We start from the raw sequence: 18514 nt of genomic DNA, 5'->3' as shown, positions 1-18514 counted from the left end.
TGTCTTTAAAAGCGGATATCGAGACACAAGACTTTAACCACCAGATAATTGATTACTTCATTGACACACAGTTCCATATTTACCTGAAATGAAGTTATACATTTAACTTATAACACATATAAAAGTGTGAGCATTTCTATCGTTAAAAACAAAATGAGTAGACTGAACATTCACGAGGTTCTGTCAATGCTTGATGACTATGATGACGGAAATGAGATTTATGATAATTTTCAAAATGCTGAAATGACAGAAGTACCTACAGAGGCAGTACAATCATTTGATGAATCAAATAACAGCATACCTGTTTTTTCTGACACTTCTTTCAACCCAAATGATTTCGTTGAAATTGAAATTTATGCAGAAGATGCAGCTGAGTTTAAGAAAGCATGTCAAAGTCTAGAAGAAAGTAATGCAACATGCGACGAAACACTGATAAACAATAAACAGGCCAAATTTAACCAGGCTACAGATGTTTGTGAAACAAAGGAAGATGATATGACTAAGACATCAGCAACTGAAGAAAGTAATACATTAGTTGCAAACATAAACTACAATGAAGTTGCCAACCTGAACTACATAGAGGAATCTGAAGAAACACTACCGACTCAAAATGAACATGTCGATGTGAATAATAATCATGATGATAAAACAACTCCAGATAAAGACATAATATTAGAAAGGGAAGGAGATATACCCACTCTTTCTCCTAAACGAAGTAGATCAAGAACTAAACAGATTGATTCCTGGAAGAAGAATATCAGGAAACGCAGGCGGCAAGCTGGATTGGAGTACATAAGTTCTAGAGGAACACTCGTGGCAAAAAAGTTGAAACAGAATCACAAAGATTGTAAAGGTAAATGCAGATATGCATGTTCATGGAGTTTCAGTAATGAGGACACAGATAATATACACTCAGAGTTCTGGTCCCATGATGATGACACAAAGATGTTGTTTTACGCTGAGACTACAGAAAGGATATTGAAAGGTACAAAAGGAAATAAGAAAAGAACAGCAGGTAACAATACCTCTAAAGAAGAAAATACAAAGAATGATAGTAAATCCAGGAGAAAGTATACATTTCAATATTTTTTCAGGAAAGGTTCTGAAAAGATACGTGTATGTCAAGACTTCTACAGAGGAGTTTTGGATATCAACATCTCTCGTGTAAGAAAGTACTATGAAAAACTTGACAAGAAAACAGAACTAAAAGATATGCGTGGTCGGAACACTACATCTAGGATTTCTGAAAACGATATTGAGTTTGTAAGAGAACATATTCGATCCTTCAATAAAGTTCCTTCACATTACTGCAGAAGTAAAAGCATTAAGGAGTACCTTGAAAGTAATCTGAATAGGACAAAGATGTATGAATTATATAAAGCAGAATGTGCTAAATGTGATCGTAACCCAGTAAAGTTTTCAAAGTACAGAGATATCTTTAACAAAGATTTTAATCTTTCATTTCACATTCCTAAAAAGGACAGGTGTGATTTATGTGAGGAAATTGAAACGAAAGCTAAAAACAAAGAAACAGTGAATGAGCAAACTAGAGCTAAATTTGAGAAGCATAAATCTGACAAGCGTGACACAAAAACAGAACGAGACACTGATAGAAATCTAGATGACCCAACAACAGCAACAATCTGCTTTGACCTTGAAAATGTTATTGCCTTACCAAGAGCTGATATATCAAACTTCTTCTATAAACGTAAGTTAAATACCTATAATCTCACTGCACATTGTTCAGTTGACAAAGCTGTTTATAACGCGATATGGACAGAGGCAGACGCTGGAAGAGGCGGAAATGAAATAGCAAGTGCTCTTGTAAACATTTTGCATGAAATTAATTCAGTTCATCCTGGAATCAAGAACTACATCCTTTGGTCGGACGCTTGTGTACCTCAGAATCGTAATTCGATAATGACTTTTGCACTTAAGACTTTTATGAATACGCTTAACATACATTCAATCACACAAAAATTTGGCTGTCCAGGTCATTCAGCGATCCAGGAAGTGGATAATGCACATAGCAACATAGAAAAAGCCCTGAAATGTTCCGAGGTCTTCAGTCCAGTGTCATTGGTTCGAGTTTTAAAATCAATCGATGCACGACGGAAAGGACCATTTAAAGTGATACAAATGCGACCTCCTCACTTTTATGACTATCAAAAAGTCACAAATACTTTAAATTTTGGAAGTGTACCATACACAAAGGTCAAATGCTTAAAATACTCACGAAACGATAAAATGGGTATAAGTTTTAAATTGTCGTTTACTGAACAAGAATTTGGACATGGGGTAATATTGACTGGATCAGCGACTCGCAACGCCCGACAGTGCTTATCTTTACCAATTCCATTACCAGTTTCAAGTCATAAGAAACCGGTAATAAGCAGTCTGAAAAAGAAAGACTTAACTAGTATGCTCAAATATATGAGCCAAATTGATAGCCAGTATTATATGGCTAAAGGCTTGATAATAACTTAAAAAGAGAATACAAAATTGACAGTATCACAATAGTTCAGTTTTTTCCCTGAAAATTGTTCTCATGTTATAAACAGTTTATTGTTTTATTTTAATTGACTGTTTTTGTGTGTTAAAAGTTCAGAAATTTAATTCAGGTTTTGAAAAAATGATATGTCGAAGTTGATATTGTTATTGCAATATTTTATGTTAAGTAATGATGTACTTCAGCAAAGCATTTAAGTGGTATTGTTTTTAATGATTTTATAGTAATCAATAGCAAAAATACCTATACTGCTATTGTAAAAGATGTAATAGTCACTTTGGCACAGTATCTGTAAATTGCGCTAAAGTTACATCATGTTAAGTACAATGTTTTACTAGCTTGCATTTGCGGTAGACAATCATTGTCATAATCAAACTGTTTTGATTTATAATTATAGAGGTTGTCATATTAATCATAGATGTTTCAAGCCTGTAAATTGTTTAAGAAAACATTATCTTTTGTAAATCGGATTTGCGTAAGAAAATGTACATTTAGTTTGATGGCAGTTAAGTGTTCAGTTCAAAATAATAAAATTTGTAAATCATGAATATTCTGGTTTATGTTACCATCCGAAATCCAGTTTACATTGTCCCGAAGACAAAAGATTTAAGTTCCAAAGTCATATATCAATAAATTTTGACATAAATTTTAGAGCCAAATGCAGCTAAGTTCGGAGCTGACTCTGGAATTAAATTTATTCATAGAAAAAGTAAAATAAAAGGAAATTTTGAAATATGTTTTGTGCATTTTTCAATTTGTTTTATTTTGAATTTACTTGATATTTGGGATAATGTGAGTCTATATAAAAACAAAAGAGTATACAAAAAATCATAAAAATCTGTAAATTTATGTGAGTTCTGGTGACATTTCAATCTTTAAAAACGTTTTTCTCAAAACAAAAAAAATCGAGTTATATGACTCTGGAATTAAGGTGACGACATCTTATAACGTTGACAAGACATCTTGAAAGAAGATTGAATAAGAAGGTAGGTGTGTATTGTTTTCTTATATTTATTTTCTATTTCCTTTTTTTATTGAGAGAGTAAGAAAATAGGCATTGTAGCGGCAAGAATAAAATCATACATTTGGGGTATAATCTGTTTTATTTTTCTATTTATTTCTTAAAATAACTTAAACAAATGAAAGAAAACTGGTTTCTGTTACAAACTTAAAACATATACAGAGCAAAATCATTGAAGTAATTATGACAACATGTATAATTAAGAAAGTTCATTCAAAATATTTTTCCCAAAATAATTTCATTTTTGATTTAAGTTTTGATATCTTTGATTGTGTCGAATTTAATATCATATGTAATTGTTTTGGATACCAGCGCAGAATTTGTCTTGCTGTATCACAGTACGCAATCGAGTACACGATTGTTTGGAAATAAAAAAAATAGGAAAATAAATCTGCCTCATCAATGTCACGTGAAGCGTTTTTTATGTGACGTAACTTTGTCTCAAAACGCATTTATTTAATTTTATCTTGAGTTAAGATTGAAAGAAAACTATACCAGAAGTAATAAAGCTTGATTGACATTGCGTTTTTCACACTATTTCCTTATTTAAAATATTTTTTTATGTTTTGATATAGGATATGAGCACGAATTAATAAAAACGAATGCTTACACGACTTTTGGAGTCATATGTGACGTCAATTAACCAACTGACATAATTAATGTGGTACAACTCTCTTATCATATGAGTGTTTGAAACTATAAAGAAATACGCAATATCTTATAATGTCAAATGAACATCTTATTTGGTTAAAGAGTACAGTATAATAATTCCGTAAATCTGACTTTTTACGAGCACCTAATATTTGCTATATTCACGGGCTGCTAAAAACGGTAAACTTCACTTATAGCGAACACGGTTATAACAAACTTTCGATTATAAGAAACAATATTTTGGGCCCGAATGTTGCCAATATCAACTTAAAAAGATATGGTTATACCAAACACGGTTATAAGAAATTATGGCTTATAAACCACTCATCTTTTAGTCCAAATTTAGTTAAAAGTACAGAAAATTACTCTTTTATAATTCCAAAATTACGACTACTCATTTTCAACTTTTGTTTTCATTGGCACGGATTAAAACTCTTTATTGTTGTATGCGCTTCAATACAGCTGTAAAAATTGATTTTGCATCAAAGTACGTTATAGTTTTCTATTTAGGATATTTTAGCATGCGCTCTTGACACCAAGATAAAACGGTCATTCCTTCTATTATATTATGTCTTTTCTTCAATAGTTTTGCTCTAGTAAATAATTTTGATCGTTTATAATCGCAAAAATTAGATTCGAGGCACTAAGATAAAGGCTAAAATTGCGAACATATTATACGAAACCAATCTTAAATGGTTTGGGGAACTTGAAATGAATTTATCGTATGTTTGTTAATTATACTTAGTACTGTATATTCTATGTTTGCATATAGATTATTTTCAGATATGCTGGTTTTCCGTGTTTTACTGTTGGGTTATATTTTGTCCTGGACTTGCGGGTCTAAAGACGCTACTTCCATCATAGATCGTATACCGGAAGTAATAGATGTGTTCTGTCCCGATGTGAGTGTATGTCGTGAAAATCGCTCACCTAACACTTCATCTGTGACTTTAAAACACGTATTTTGGTCATGTTGTACAGGTATGCAGAATATTATTTCTATAGATACACACTCAATACATGTTTAGCCAAAATTAAATACTTGAATCTACCAATCAAAGCGCTGAAGGCACTAATTCTTTATGTCTTTAAGCGGTGCAATAACTGAATTTTGAGCCTCTCTCATTGTGTATGAAAGGAAATACATGTTCCATGTTTGCGGTACACGTCAGAACAATAATGAAACATATCATATACCAAGATTTCTTTCTTTTTATAATCACACTGCCTCTTCTTTCTTTATTCAAAACTCAATGCATCTACAATTGTTCAATTTGTACTGATTTTATGTTAACTTAGTTTACTTGCCTGCTCCGAGAAAATCAAAGGTTACATTTGCCAAATAGAAAGTATTCGAGACTACAACCTAAGTTTGTTTGTTTGTTTGTTTGTTTCATTTTACGCTTTTTTCAACAGTATTTCATTCATATAGGCGGGTAGTTTCCTAACCATCGTTCCTGGAGAGTTACACCAGTACTAGACTACCTTCCTCCGCGCTAAACTACCAAAGCATCTCCCGGGGATCGAACCCACGCCAGAGAGGTAACTTGATTAGAAGTCATCGACTCTAAACCAACGACCACGGAGGCGGTTAAGTAGATAAATAAGTAAATAAGCATGCTCAGAGTTTATTTGAAAATCTATTTTTGGTGCGATTTAGCCAGATTGAAGTGAAAAGCGTTAAAATGTTTTTCATTTTCCGGTCAAAAACTTGCACACAAGTTAATGGTCCAGACCTACATTTATTGGGCCACGTCATGTCAAAAAACCTCACTGGAGTCGCTTCAATGTTCTTTTATAAAAATACATTGATTGATAAAATGTAACGCATACATGTTAAGAAATAAGTATCTGAATTTAAAAAAAATGACATTTAGGAACATTTTTCTATTCAGACCAAATGACATTAGCACAATTTTTGAAATTTTAAAAAAAGTAATAATAATACAATTAAATAGATATTTATTATATCATGACATTTATAAATGAAGACATAAGAAATATGAGAAGAAGATGAGTATGAAAATTGAAATTATCTCTAATAATTATAACTACTAATATTCTTTATTTTTTTCCTGATATGCAGAATGCCACTGTGGAATAAATTGCACAGATGAAAACACGTGTTGTTTCCCGCCAAAACAACCAGCAACTACTATAGAAAATGGATTGCATATTGAACGACAGTGTTTGTTTCCAACTACAGCTCGACAGAATGTAGTAGATTCTTTCCATTATAAATCGTTTCACATGGTCACTTCCGTGCTTGAGCAAATGCAGACTGGTCCAGGAAAAGACACGAAAATGTCATGCGGCGGAAAAATTGTTGCTCCATGGGGAAGTATGTTTCCACTGTATTCCCCAATAAAGAAGACAATTTATAAGAATAAAGTATGCGCTGAAGCACACGGCGTTAAAGATGGCATAATATGGGACGCAATTCTTGATTGTGATATCGCAATGACAAACACTGGCGCAACAATTTCCGTTGCAAGTTTTGAGTCAAGTGTGTTTCCAATAGATTGCTCGGTGAAATTTATCCCTCCGGTTGAAATTCAACACATGAAGGCATTTCAATGTTATGATTCTCTCAAAAACACTTGCCCAGACACTGACTTTCAAATACCGGATGAAACCGGACTTTCCAAAATGGACATAATAAAGATGTGTGAAAGCAGCTTTCTATCCCCTTTCATGAAACACTTTGCGAATGTTTTCTGTTACATTTGTAATGAGAGAATCTTACCAACTGAATTATTTTGTAATGATACTTTGGACTCGGATCGACTTTCTGACAAACCGGGCTTCTTTGCTTTAATCGATATTACGTTGATCGATTCAAATAGCGGGAAAATAACGCATTCAAAAACGACACCAATGGCATGTGACACTAAAAACGTAAGTTAATCAACATAATTCTTTGCTTTTTATGAATTGGCTTTTTTAAAACTAAAGGGTAATGCGATATTTTGCCCTTTTGAAATAAACCAAGTGCTTATATCAATGAAAACTTATTTATCTTTGTTCCAAAAGTATACACTTTACGAACTCTACCTTGCAAGTTATGAATTTACGGTAAGTATATATTTCACAAAATTGCCAAGTTTTTTTTATATTTTTTTCCTCATCATTATGTATCATGCTTATTATTTATTCAATGTATTTAGTATTTGAAAATAAATAAGTAGAAGCTCGTTAAAAATGTTCAAGACATAATATCAAAACCAGATTTGTTATAAAGAACTAAATTAATCAAATGTAAAAAATGCCATTATCGTGTCACTTATATTACAATATTTTGCGATAAAAAGAAACGATAGTAGATTTTTCTTTAAGGTTAAAATATTATATAGTATGAACGACGTGTGTTTGCATCATGAACAAAACAAGTTGAACACCACGGAAGACAATTTCTCATTATTTTTCAGATCAGCAGATGTCGACCAGTACTGTGTCCATCATTGAAGCTAAGGAACAAAAGTGGTACATGCCAATATCTTACTAAACTCTGGTATAATCAGGAGTACGTTGTATATCTCAACTTAACCTCGGAAAGAAGCATTAACATTTACGAAATAAATGATATCATAAATATGTTATCCGGTCTGACACCGTCAATGAAAAACAAATGGAGAATTGAAAGAATAGCATATCAAGTTAATGATAAGACAAGAAATGGTACAGCAATGCTTGTTATAGTGACGTATAAAACCTCGCAGATAAGACCCCAATATCTCATACAAACTATTAAGAAACTATTGACATTGGAATGGAGACTCCGTCTTATAAATGATACATTTGTTTTGAAATCAAGTTTTTCAAATGTCCTTAATGTTGATGACAGGTATGTGAATCAAACAGAGTTCGAAAACTTTCCTATTTCGTTGCTGTCTCCGATGTATTATGAAGTGTATAGAGCCGTAAAGTACCGTGGAAATACACACGTTATCACAAAACTACATTTATGTGAACAGGTCGAAATAAACAGTTCGGAGTTCATTTTAGATATTCAAGAAACATACATTTTTCTCATTAAGACACAACAATTTTTGTTTGATGCCGAGTTTCTCCTTTATTCGAGAAACGATGGTAATGATAAGCATGTTAGAATTTGTATTGAAGACGCAGGGATGTTTAAGATGGAGAATAGCTCAAGGCGAAATACAACAATCTTTTTCATACATCTTTTAATCCAGTGTGCTTTACTCTTGATGGTTCTTTTCTGACACTTTGATTAGTGAAGCAAGCGTTGTTTTTTGATTCTATTTGAAATTTATATCACGACATGTTTTAAATAAAAATTACAAAATCACAAGTTGCCTATAGTATCATAACATTAAAAAGATCATCAAGCAGAACAAAGAGGGCAGTCAGATAAAACTGTTAGTAGACAATTAGTTAACATCATTCTTTTTCTGACGTTTATAGACATTTTGAGAATAATTACTTTCAATATATATTAAACACTTATTGAACATAAGACCGCCTCCGTGGTAAAGGGATTCAAGTCGATGACTTCTATCCCAGTTACCTCTCTGGCGTGAGTTCGATCCCCGGGAGATGCTTTGATTGTTTAGTGCGGAAAAAGGTAGTCTAGTGCTGGTGTAACTCACCAGGAACGATGTTGGGAAACTACCCGCCTATATGACTGAAATACTGTTGGGATGAAACAAAAAAGCAAACGATATTGAACACAATAAACTAATAACCTAATAAGTTGTGATATAATACAAAATGGCCCCATCCCTTGTTTACGACTAAGTAAAGGCCTTATTTTTCTTCAACATTTGACATATGTCATTATTTAATGAAAACGTGCACATACAATTAAAATACGAGTATCGTATGACCAAGAGAAAAGAAAACAAATATCTAATATCCTAGATAACTCACTTTTCCGTTTCTATTTTGTTGTTTATAAAGACTTATTTGAAACTTACATCGGTACGAATATCTTAAGGACTTCAATTTGATGATGACACTTTAAGACTTATACTATGTTTTTAACTGTTACAATTGTTTTCAATAATTCTTTTTGTATACGAAAATCTCACCTGCCTTGAGTTTGTCTCGTATGTTTCATAACAGAAATGAACACATTGTATCAAATCATTTAAGGTGAGATTTTCTTTTTTATTTCAATATACGATCATTTCCTTGGATGCAATAACATTTTCTTCGTAACAAATTGGTTTGAACATTAGCAGCTCATACCTCGGTTATATGATCACGTGATATTTTAAAGCATAAAAATACATGAAGGCGATGCAATTGAAATGACATAAATGAAATAAATGTCGTTACCATTAAAATGATTAAAAGAAATAGAGTTAACGCTTTTCATCGTGTAGCATGAGGCATTATCTTCTTCTTGAAACCATTTACGATTTCAGTCTGTAGGGGAAGTTATAAACATTTACTATAAAAGCAATGGTATTTCCTTTAGTCTTTAGCAAAACATGATGAAAGATTCAATATAAATACCACTTACATTAATGACGGCGACTTAAATGCTTTTAAGACCGACTTTCATTGGATAGTGATGGAGTAATATTATCTCCAATGTACAGTCACAATTAGATCAACTTTGTAATTTTCGTGTAAATTTGCTGTTTTCATGTTTTCGGGGAACCACTTTTTCAGAGAATTCTATACACTTCATTTACAACTACTGTAAAACTAACAAATTTCAAAACATACATTTGCTACGAAGATTTTTGGCAGATCATCAGACGGTATGTTAAGATTTGATTTGCTGTATGAATAACAACTAGCTGCTCGGGATAAATCCGCTAACGCCCTAATCACGCCTACTGTAAAACTAACAAATTTCAAAAGGATTTTGACAGATAATCAGACCGTATATCAAAGTTTTGTTTAAACTACGGCTGGGGTTGAAGGCGCTTTCGATGATTTATACCAAGTCATAAAACATGTCTTAATAAAAAGTACTACATTGTAATAATGTGAACAAATATGCCGACGCTAGTGATACCTCTAGCATACTATCCAAGTCGCAGCAAAGAAATAAAGCCAAATAAATAGTGATCCGTTGTCTGATAATGTCACTTAACAATACCATTATAGTAAAATTGTATCTTTAGGCTTAGATGCACAATTGCATCAAATTTGAGAAATTATTCTTAGTATGAATATTTTTATTTTCATGTTTAATCCACGTGTTATTGATATCGTAATGGTCCTAGAGTGATTATAATTGAAATCGTCGGACAATTTTTAAAAAAGAGAAAATGTATTGACGTTCAAGGCTTTTTTCTTTAACACAACTACACTTCATCAAAAACAATGCCAACACTAAACAATGGGCAATTAGGTTTCAAGGAGTGTTGATTTTCCTAATTAAGTTTCCCGGAATACTGATTGACATCTATTTTCATTAATGACAAAAGTGTGTATGCCTCAGTCTGTGGTTGGAAATAGTTTGATTTATATTAACCCATATACATGTATATTGTACACGACATACGTGAGCATGTTTAGAGAGATTTACAGATAATCAACACAAAGTTTTGGCCTTGCACATTAAAAATATGAATGAAATAGAATCGAAATTTCTTTGTTACGAATACATTTTTATCATTTGCTTACTTAAAGGTCTGAATCTTTTATCTATTATGGTAAGAAAATTAGAATGTTAATATTTAAACAGATATGCTTGACATTCTTGACTGTTTAAATTCTATTTAATGTATTGGTACGTTTAACAGAAGAATGCTTATCCCAACCTACACGTCAGTAATTTTGTATTACTAGATATTGATTGACACCTAATGTACTATGTATTATCACACAATACTTCTCTTAATAGCTCATGGTATTTTTTTTAACTTATTTATGTCATCAAAACAAGTTTTACATCGCAAGACCCATCCAGTCAGAAGATCTCATTTGATTAATAAATTGGATTGAACAAAATGATTGTCTTTTAAAGTTTATTTATATATTATTTATTTATTTATTTATTTGATTAATTAATTAAATAATTTATTTATTTATTTGTTTATTCATTTATTTATTTGTTTATTCATTTATTTATTTTATTTATCTTATAACTAATTTTTCATTATACAATCGTTCTTTTTTTTCCGAACTTTTAACTTTATATCATTATCAATGAAACTGAGTCATGATTGATTTTGGATGCAAATATGAAATATAAAAAAAAAATCTCTTTTTGTCTGTCAAAAACTCTAAGATTGCAGATTCGTCTCCCCCCTTAAAATCGCATTGATGAATAAAGACACAATGAATTATCCAGTTTGTAAACAGAAGTCAGAAACTATAATTTGAAAATTTAGCATTTTTTAATTAAATGAATTTAAAATTAAACGAAATATCAAACTTTTCCCAAAGAAGCAAAATGCTATGTCCCTCGCAATTAGGTCGCCCAAACCAAACGCACAACAAGGTTTTTGTAAGCATTGTATATTATATCAAGTTATGTAGTGTTGACTCGCACACATATTTCCATTAAAAGCAATATGGATGAAAGCTTCTACGAGTTGGAAAAATATATACTTGGGCTTTTTATATTTTTCTGTTATATTCAAGCATCCAGTACTTAACCAAATTATCAGTACATTCGTCTGAAATTATGACACAAAATAAATAAAACAAAAATGATACTATACATTTTCAATTTTGCCATTTCAGTAAGCGTTTAGCAAAAACTCCATTTCCAGCATTATTTAGAAAATTAATGCAAATTTTGTAATTTTGTGATAAGATATTCTTACATTAAATGGTCAGCATAAAATAGAAATTAGGAGGAATGAATTTGTATAATCTGTCTTCCTACAAAATCTGGTTTTACGGAAAACACCGATATACAGGTCTGATAAATCTACAATGAATAGTTTTTTGTATTATTCAGTGCATGTATGTAAAAATCTTTTATGTCTTCAAAATGCAGACACTGGTTCTGTGCCCCACAGACTGCTTAATTTAATTGATTATTTATTTATTTTATTTTTTGTATTAATGTTTTGGTTTTTTTTGGGGGGGGGGATTCTTTTGAAAACTTAAAATGCTCACAAATTCGTACAATTAAACACTTTGACTTATATCGGAACATTGGAAAATATATGAAGTTCTGAAACTAGAATTGCTGACATTCAATATCATTGCATGTAATTTAAAATCGGTTGTGCAACATTTTATACATTTCTTTCACTATAATAATTTTAATGAATAAACTTCCATTTCCTGAATTAGTTAATTCAATTTTACCTTGTCTGATTATTGAACATCTGAGCAATTACGCCATCAGTTGGCTTAATTGAATCATATGTTATATAACTTTCGATATGATAATACATATTTATCGTCAATAGACGTCTTTAATTGTGACTTCATCTAAAGATATTTTGATGTATCACTTATTACACTACAAATTACGATTGAGTGCATACTTTAACTGTTTTATATCCTGTTTATGCTAAGATTATGATCTCATATATGTTCCTTCTGAGATAAAAACTGATATGCATGTTTTATGGATATCTCTAAAACAAAAGAGTTGTTATATTTGAACATTTAAAACAAATCTATACAAGCAATTGGTTTGTAATTTTTCAAAGTGACTGTCGTGTCTTTGAGACATTGTATTATAATGAAATAAATTTGTCGACATAGATATCTAAACAACTATGCATTAAAGGGATATTCAGGCAAATTAATGACAAAAATTTCAAATTATCTTTTGTACTCACATCAAGCTAAATGACATTTATAAAAGTCCCAGCATGAATTTCTGTATAAATTCTATATATTTTGGGTTTCAACGAAATTTAACCACTGACAGAATCACCGAGTAGGTTTCATATCACATTTTTTTTAAATCCTAACTGTGAATCATTTACCATCATTACAGAGACAGAAAAAGTAGAATTAACAACGATATCGTCGTTTGAAATACTCGAAACACGATATTTAAGTTTTCTAATTTCTGTATGGAGTGACAAATGAATGCCTTTAAAGACTGTCACGTGACAAACACTGATTTAAAACTTCAAAGTTTTTCCGTTCATTCCGGATGTGAAGTCACTACAAGCAGAACAGCTGTTTGATATTTGAGGAAAAGACTTCACAATGATCAATTTACACAATCAAACCGAAACTGCAACATTTTCAATTTTGACGTTTTGTGCGTTCTTTAGGGATTCTTTATTTCCCTCCATTTTACCTTATTATTACAGTTTATATCAGAGTTCTATTAATTTCTTTTAACAAAATATTTTCATTTTCATGAGACTCAAAATTGAATTTGACCTATTTTGTGTCTTATACGAACAGTGATCGTATAAATGAATTTGTTGTCATACAGCTGCTATTAATGCTACAAAATGCTTCATAAGCGAAACAATGTGTTTTTAAGCGCTGAAGAACATGAGGTTGAATGTTGTTTTGGCAATGTCAATGTTGTTTATTATTTGTTTGTGTCTTCATGATTAAACAAATAATGGTAGCGAAATTTAAGACTCTGATGCTGTTAATTGCAAATGCCGAAAGTAGTCAGCGTTTTTGAAGCGGTTACTTCCCTTTATATGTACACTAACGTCGAAAAATTCAGGGGAGATCACTGCGTAAACATGGTCAAATGACAGGCGCATTAATTTTCAAGCAAAATAGATTCCGAATGGTCGAAGATTTCTAATATTGTTTTATTCTTTATAGATAAACATGCTTATAGTAAGCTCCATGATTATTTACATCTGTGTTAAGCAACAGGTTTAGCGTCGAAATAATAAGAGTAACAAAACCTAATTTCGAATAATATGGTTTTCTTCAGTCCGTTTACATATAACTTTACCGTGGCAGAGGGGTTTGCACGCTCGCTTAGGAATCGAGAGGTTTGGAGTTAATATCCCAGTTAAGGTCAACTTATTTGTCTTTACATTGTTTAAGTCAAATAAACAATGAATTGAATATCAGTGTTACAATAAGTCTTATAGCCAATTTACTATAGTTAAAACTCTGAAAAGCATTGGTGGCACTATACAAAAATTGGTTTATAATCACACAACCTTCACCTTTTTGACATTTTTAGAATCAAACAAATTCAGCGCCTTCTGTGCTGTGATTTGTTTTAATGTCCGTTACAGTTTAGAGATATAGATGATAGCTTTATCCCGTACTGACTGGATGCACAGCGTTTTACGTTTCGTTGTCTATAATTTAGACTTATTTTTGTGTAACCGAATGCTTCTATAAAACATTTATAGGACATAGGTTTAGCTAACTGACCTATCGGAATTGCTTTGTGAATCCTTAAATATACACCTTATTTTTGAGATTGCCGAAAAAATTGAGGTTAATTGCGTAAATTGTAAAATTTGCTTCCATTATCCGTTATATGCGCTAGGCGTATAACATCTCTATTTTTGCTGTCCAATTGGGTTTTATTGACGTCTTGTAACCTGCAATAAAATATAAATAGCAATGTTATCTAGATAACATTAATAATAACCATGAAGCATGGGTGTAATGCGGTTTTTACCTATGAATCCAAGGTCAAATCTGTCCGTAAATAGAAACTATTATTACGTTTTAGCTCCTTATTTGTTCCTTCGCCATTAAAAGTTTTTTACATATAAATTAAAATTATATACTCTATATTTATTTCATAAGCATTGAATATAAATGCAATTATATTTGTATTATCAAATAGATGAGTCGGCAAACCGATTCTGTTCTAGTTACTTGCTATTTCAAAGTTCCGTTTTGTTGCCACGATGGTATAATACAATGCCATCTTTATTGTTTACATGTGAGATTTTACACTAGTATGTAAACAATTGGAGGAAAGATTGTAAACATCGCAAATATAACAAGCATACATTGTCAAAATTATTTAACTTTCGAGACACAAAAGGTATAATAATTTATGTTTTACCAGGTAAATGATTATTTTTCTGTCGATACGAATCATTCATCCCCCATTACCACAATTAAGTTGCAATTGATATAGTTTATCTTTAAACGTATAGTTACTTATCAAACATGTTTGTTTTGTCATTGACATTATAGTTTAACACCGATTTGGCTTTCTTTAGGGATTCTTATGTTCTCTATATTAGTAACTAATACTCGTAACTACTACTTTTAGTATCTTATGCTTTTATGTCGTTACAAATTCTAAAAACATACAGAACCAAATGCACCAAAAGTCGAAACGAGAGGGAAAACAAAAAGTACACAATCACTTACGCCGTTTTGATCAGTGAAAAGACTTTCATTTAAACAATGAAATTCATATAAGTGCATCACATTACAAAATAATTTATAATGAAAATATAAAATAAGAAAATAAGAATCCCCAAAGAAAGCCAAACACGACAATATTGAAAATGTTGCAGGCTCGGTTTGACTGAGTCTGTTCATGGACGATACTGTCAAGTGAAAACAACCGTCCACTGCTGTTAGCATCGGTATAAACGAATTCAACATTTAAACATGAAATGGTCAATTTTGAATTTAGAAACATCCGCAGATCTGTTCATACGGCGGCTATCATTGAGCCTTCAATGTGACACTTCCGTGCCATTCCATAAAAAGCACATTGGATCAATATAGTTTTTTGATTTTTTTCTGTAGAAAAGGGATTCGGCGTTTTATAATGTCGAAGTAATGAATTCAGATCATCCGTGGTGCTTAACACTTCAAAAAAAAAAAAAAACAGCCAAAGGTCAAAACATTTGTTATAAATGTAGAAAAATGAAAAATAGAATACCAAATCATTATAACTGTACTTTTGACTAACACGCAAAAGAAGCTAAAGATGATTGCTCAGTTATATTCACAGGACACCAAAAATTAAAAGCTTTTGAAAAATAAAGGTACTTAAACATGGGCTGGAAGTAATCATTTAACTGTTTGTTTTTAAACATTGCTGTGCTCGCATAATACCCTCATGAGATTGTAATGATTGAATAATTGAGATCTTTAAATCCATATAACAGAAATAAAGATATAAATCCAAAGAAAACATAATGACTATAAACTATTTACGTGAGAAAACGATAAAATAATAGAAAGAGTTGTCATATATTACACAAAAGAAAACGGTAATAGCAAAACGGCTCATGTGTAAATCGGATAGTTTAAGTTAATGCAAAACGAATTATGAGCCGAATAGAGTAACATATTAAGAGAGAGCCATGGCGTGAAACCGATTGTATATAAACATTATTATCAATCACGTTAGACAATGCGATTAAGAATTTTAGAGGGTAATAAATCAAGGAGGCACTGCCTAAGCATATACATATTCAAAGAGATGATGTACCACATTCATTGAATCATTTCAAGAAAATGCACCAAAATCACACACTTCCATACACACCCAAATAATAATAAACAAAATGCAGTCAATTATTAAGGATGTAATATTAAACGTAACGCATTTATGAATTGAAATGTTATAGTTAAAAGATGTGTCACGCCCTTTCTACAAACCTAAAGCATTCCCAGAAAACTATATAACAATACTATACCAATCGTGACATTGTTTATCTTGATTTTACTGATCACTTTTAAGACAACTGATGGACAATTACCGAAGAAAAGTGTTACAGCTTTTACATGTTGGAAAAAGAAAGACTCTGGAATCTTTTTTTTCAGACCAGAAAGAGACGCCAGACATTACAAAGATACTACCTTTTGTTTTAAACCTTTTTAAAAAAGCTTGCATCTGACAATTCTAAAAGTGTCTTTACATTTAACTGAAATAAGGATTCAGATGTTTTATTAAAATAATCAATACAAAGGATTATATTGTTTCTATATCTAGATGCTACTTGCAGATTAAAACAATACAAAATTAATGATTCTGATCGTAGATTTTGTTGCTTTTCATTTAAGAATTTATAGCAGAATTGCATGTCCGTAATCAACGGCAAAGCAAAGTTGTGCAATTCGGTTACCGTGTATTACTGATTTAAGAATGTATTATGTCTGGAGTCTTAAGTCAATACAGATAATTATTTTCTGGATAAAATTGTTTCAACCAAACGTTTGCGTTACGCTTCTTTCAATTTTGTTTTATTAGTATGGTATTATTTTGATTAAGTTTTCGGTCATTTTAAGGGGTTGGGGTCGAGAGGGTTACGACGCGGCGACACAGTAGAATAGAGCAAAACGAAAGCCATAAAGAACAATAAAATTGAAAATGTTCCAGGCTCGTTTTCATTAGGCCTGTTCATAGACGGTACTGGGAAATGTAAATTCCGGTCCACACCACCCCCTTGCACCGGCTATTGCAGAATTCAGCATTACTACACGAAATGTTAACTCATTAATGTAACAACATCCCGAAGTAACACCTACAGAAAAACAGGGCAAGTATTGAAGAAAAAATGTTTTATAAATACTAAACTTAAAACTTTTTTAGAATTCGATCCCTTCTTTTGATTTCATTTTTAATGTTAAACCTCCATGAGTGTGTTAACTTAAGTTTTATTCAGACATCTGCATTTTTATTCGGTAACGAACAAGGCTATCTTATTAATAACTAAAATATGATTTGCAATGAAATAACTATGTTATAAACATTAGTATTATGAAAACTCGTATTGTTTGGATTCAATTCAAAAGCCGACATTTCTTGCTCATTTTGAAAAACCCCATCTGAATTCTTGCCTTTATAACATGCTTTATGTCAAAAAGATATCAAATAACTAACGATTGAATATGATTTGAGAGATCTTGAGAGAACTTAGCTTTAGGCTAATTTAAGTGTTGTTCAGACATTTTTTGTCTAATAGTATATAAAAAATCAATTACCATTTTAGCTCGACTTTCAGAATAAAAAGTGAAACGATTTTGTAATTACCCCGGCGTGGGAGTAGGACAACACACTTTCTTTATAATAATAAGTCTTTGCGTGGAAGATGACATCTCAAAAGAATTCAGAGCAAACATTTATGAAAGCATAATAAGGGGTCACTTTCTACGGCCGATAATTCTTACTTAAAACTCTTACCCTAACTTTCCGTTAGACATTATTATAGCCCTTTTTGAACATCTATATTATCTTGTTTTACCATCAAGCGCTGAAAATAGTCCAGCTCGCTGTTCTTTCGACACCTGCATGCATGTGTATCTGTGTTTTATTTCTTTATTTGTTTGTTTCATTTTGTTTTTTTTGTTATTTATTGTTGTTGTTGTTTGTTTTTCTTATTTTTGTGTTTTTTCTCTTTTTTTTCTTCTTTTTTTTTATTTTCAAAATAAAATGTCATTGACTGATTTTTAAATATTAAACATGCAACCGCATACTCTCTAAAAACTTGAAATGCTTTTATTGGCAAATGATT

Source organism: Ruditapes philippinarum, unplaced genomic scaffold (assembly GCF_026571515.1).
Source record: "Ruditapes philippinarum isolate M1 unplaced genomic scaffold, ASM2657151v2 ctg3265_1_1_1_1, whole genome shotgun sequence".
Classification (NCBI taxonomy): Eukaryota; Metazoa; Mollusca; class Bivalvia; order Venerida; family Veneridae; genus Ruditapes; species Ruditapes philippinarum.
Note: the sequence above shows the minus strand (reverse complement) of the source record.